General features: G+C 45.2%; 1 long non-coding RNA gene across 2 annotated transcripts; it reads right to left on the reverse strand.

Moving 5' to 3' along the window:
• On the reverse strand, positions 1-2,924 carry LOC142077514 (uncharacterized). Of its 2 annotated transcripts, XR_012671890.1 has the most exons (4): positions 2,564-2,924; positions 1,643-1,706; positions 1,085-1,258; positions 570-979 (listed from the first exon to the last, which is right to left on the reverse strand). It is a non-coding gene; the product is annotated as an uncharacterized LOC142077514 (long non-coding RNA). The 2 variants fall into 2 exon arrangements; XR_012671891.1 differs by lacking the exon at positions 2,564-2,924 and adding an exon at positions 1-62 and having other exon boundaries at positions 863-1,258; positions 1,643-2,456.
• Positions 2,925-3,322: the final 398 nt, after the last annotated feature.

Here is a 3,322-nt window from a genome sequence, read left to right on the forward strand (position 1 = left end):
GCTGCTGCTGCTGCTGCGCATCTCGCTCGCTTGGCCGATAAAGCTGAAAGTGAAGCGTAAAACTTTGAAGAGTAAAATGAAAAAGAAAGAACAAATCTCAGCAATTCATTTTATGTAAACGTACGCGCACCTTTTTAGCATACGTACAATGAGAAGGCTTGTACCGTAAAAGTATTTCATTTTCCTTTTGCGTTAATTGAAATTGCGTAGCTGTGAATTCATGCCGTTAAATTATCTACCTCCAAACTACACAGCTATCGTTTGACCAGGGGTTTTGCGTGCGTTACGTGACTAGGAGCGGCGCCGAGACCGATGATACCAAACTGCCGGGGAAAGGCGCCGTCAAAAGCGAGACAGAAATAAAGGACTTCAGAGCGCTCTGCCAAAAGATCGGGAAAAAAGCCCGTAACGTTCAGTTGCCTCTCTTTTGAAACGTTTAGAGCAACTACCCAACTGCTTAAGCACGCCTAATAAATTATACGCTACGGCTATTCGGCAGTTGCAGTTTAAACAACGCAAGTCAGTTTGGAAGTTATACAATTTTAACTTTCTTTTTAAAATTTCATTTACGATAGAAAAATCAGTGAGATAAGAGATCTCCCGTATGGTTTTACTCTTTTTTTTGGGGGGGGGTGGGGGGGGTGGGGGCAGGCGGTGGGGAATATCAAATCCCCGGTGCTGCAATACATCAGGCTACCAAAAAGGACTGGCAGGTTTGCTAACGCTGTTGGCCGTAGCCGAGCGTGCGGAGGAACGCGTCTTTACGATCTCTCGACCGTTACACCCGAGAACCAAAGATCAGCCGTACGTCGACTATCGGAAGACGTGCTGCGCTTGGGTCTGTGCAAGGAAATCGGCTTACCCCTTTTTTTTTTTTTCCAGAGAGAGAGAGCGAAAAGTCTCCTTGCGGATGACTTCTACTGCCGAGCACGTCATCTCTGAAGATCCATTCTGATGGGAAGTTCGTAAAAGGCAACTCCTTTGAACGAGAAAGATTTCCATTCTGGAAAATCTCTTTCCACCCAAAGTCAAAATTACGCGCTGCAGGTTAAGGAAAAAGGACGCGACAGAAGCAGTAACTCACCAAAACCGCATCAGGACTCTCTGTCGCTAGTTACGAGGCTGCTACCGCTTCTCGGGAAAGCCTGGAAAACGCACCGAAGCGACACCGATTTGTCCCGTGTTGTCCGCGCCTCTTCTTTGACCTTGATTGCTTTTAGCACAGATGCTAGCATCTCAGTAAGGTGTTCGAGTGCTCCTGTAAGGCATTTTAAACACTGACTGACTGAAAAAGCCTAAAGCTTTTATCGTGAAAACAAAGCCTGTTTCTCCCGAACATCCCAACTCTTACAAACGGTTCCTTTCCTCTTCTAGTCCAACGTTATTTTCACAGCACCCTTTCATAGCAAGCGCACAGAAACAGAAGACCGTGCTTGCAGGAAGAGAAAACAGACGGAGGGCAGCAAGCTTTGCATAGGCGTACCACGCTCCAGAACAGACCTCCTTTATTTTTAGTATTCGCGTTAAAATATTTCACATTAAAAAATCACATAGAAGGAGAGCTGCCACGTTCCTCGTGTTAACTGTAAAGTCCGTGCTACAAGCACCTTAGGAAAAATGCAGACACGTATCACAGGCCTACCTTGTACTTGCAGACCACTAGGGATCCTTTCCATCTGTCTCGTACTTTCACGGCAGTTGACGTTCTGCTGAGAGGAAAGGAAAAAAAAAACAAACAACGTTTAGCACAAAGCTTCCTTTGCCGTGAAGAGAACAACTGAGTGGAGGAGAAAGTATTTGGCATCGTCTTTGGTGCAGTTGTTGAGACAGGCCACTAGAACTTCTGCACGTTTTAGACAACCGTGCCTTTTTTTTGGCTCATCGGCAGCTTTAGTTTCGCTAGAACTCACTTTCCTAGAGACGCGCAGGTGACGGGCACAGGTACCTACGTACGTTTTCTCAAGCCTAAGTAGAGCCGCGATTTCCTCACCCGATACGTCCCAAGTGGAGTATTTTTGTTAAAGAGTACGGCAACCCATCCGTCCTCGCAAACTCGCTGCGAAAGAGGAATCCTTTTTTCCAGGCCGTTTCTCCAAACAGTCGAGATCTTTGAAAACCGCAGTTGTTTTAAAACATTTGGAGCACGTTGCCAAACAACGCTTGGCAGCAAGACTTTGACGTGTTTGACGCACGCAAATCTGGGGTAACTCGCTACTTGCTTCCTGTTGTCGTTGTTCTTCCTTCAGAAATTCTACTTGTAGCCAAGTTATTCGCTACTGGTTCAAGCATTTACCTTCCAGCTATTACCAGCGCGTTTACACAGGCGAGGAACTAAATCGCTCTTCTAAAACTACCCGAGTGAAAATGACAGCCACGAAAGAGGAGTGACAGAGAAGGAAAGGAGAGGTCAGGCAGCAAGAGAGCTCTGCAGGCTGCCACCAGTCAACATCGCACTCTTAAGGAAAAACAAACAAACAAACAAACAAACAAAAAACCAAACAAAAAAAACCCCAAAACACACAAACGCAAAAACCAACAACAAAACAAAACTTTGACGTTGTACCTTTCTTTTCTTTTGGAGCTCGTCCCTGTCTCAGCTGATCGTCTCGACAGAGCACAAAGTGCAGATGATCCGTATCCCGATGACATCTGCACGCGATGAACACGTGTTCAGAAATAGTCCAGATCTGTAAGACTGGTGTCATTTGTGTGGTTCCAAGCATCATAACTCCATTTTACTGACCAATGCATTTGTGAGGAAACTAAGTAGCTTTTAAACGTAGCCTCTCCTTGGGGAGAAAAATGCGTTAGGGAGTGAAAAAAAGGATGATTCAGAGCTCCCAACCATGACGGAGCAGCGGGAAAACTAATGAAAGTGAAGACCAACAGCAGCAACGTGAAGCGGCATTTGGCTTCAATTCTGATCACGTACTTAAGCGGCTCTCCAAGTCTATACCTTCATCCTATGAACGACTAGCCCTTTTTTGGAAGGACCAACTTTTGTCCTTCAAAGTGCTAGATTGAAGACTCCTCTGAACAGAATGTGGATTGAGCCACAGGACAACATGCCATCGACGCTCTAATGAAAAAAAAATCACGTAAAAATCAAGTTGAAATATCAGCTTCCATCGTGTCTCATTCATTACGTTTCTAGTAGTACCTGGGTGCTCCAAAATTCACTCTCCTGACACCACGTAGTACTACAAATTGAGTTACGCAGGTAAAAATAAAAGGCTCTTTCCAACCTGCCCGTAAAATCAGTACGAACAAACAGAAGAGAAACACTTGACCCTAAAGAAGGTCACAGGCAGCTCTTAATTTA

The sequence above is a fragment of the Calonectris borealis genome, unplaced genomic scaffold (assembly GCF_964195595.1).
Source record: "Calonectris borealis unplaced genomic scaffold, bCalBor7.hap1.2 HAP1_SCAFFOLD_283, whole genome shotgun sequence".
NCBI lineage: Eukaryota > Metazoa > Chordata > Aves > Procellariiformes > Procellariidae > Calonectris > Calonectris borealis.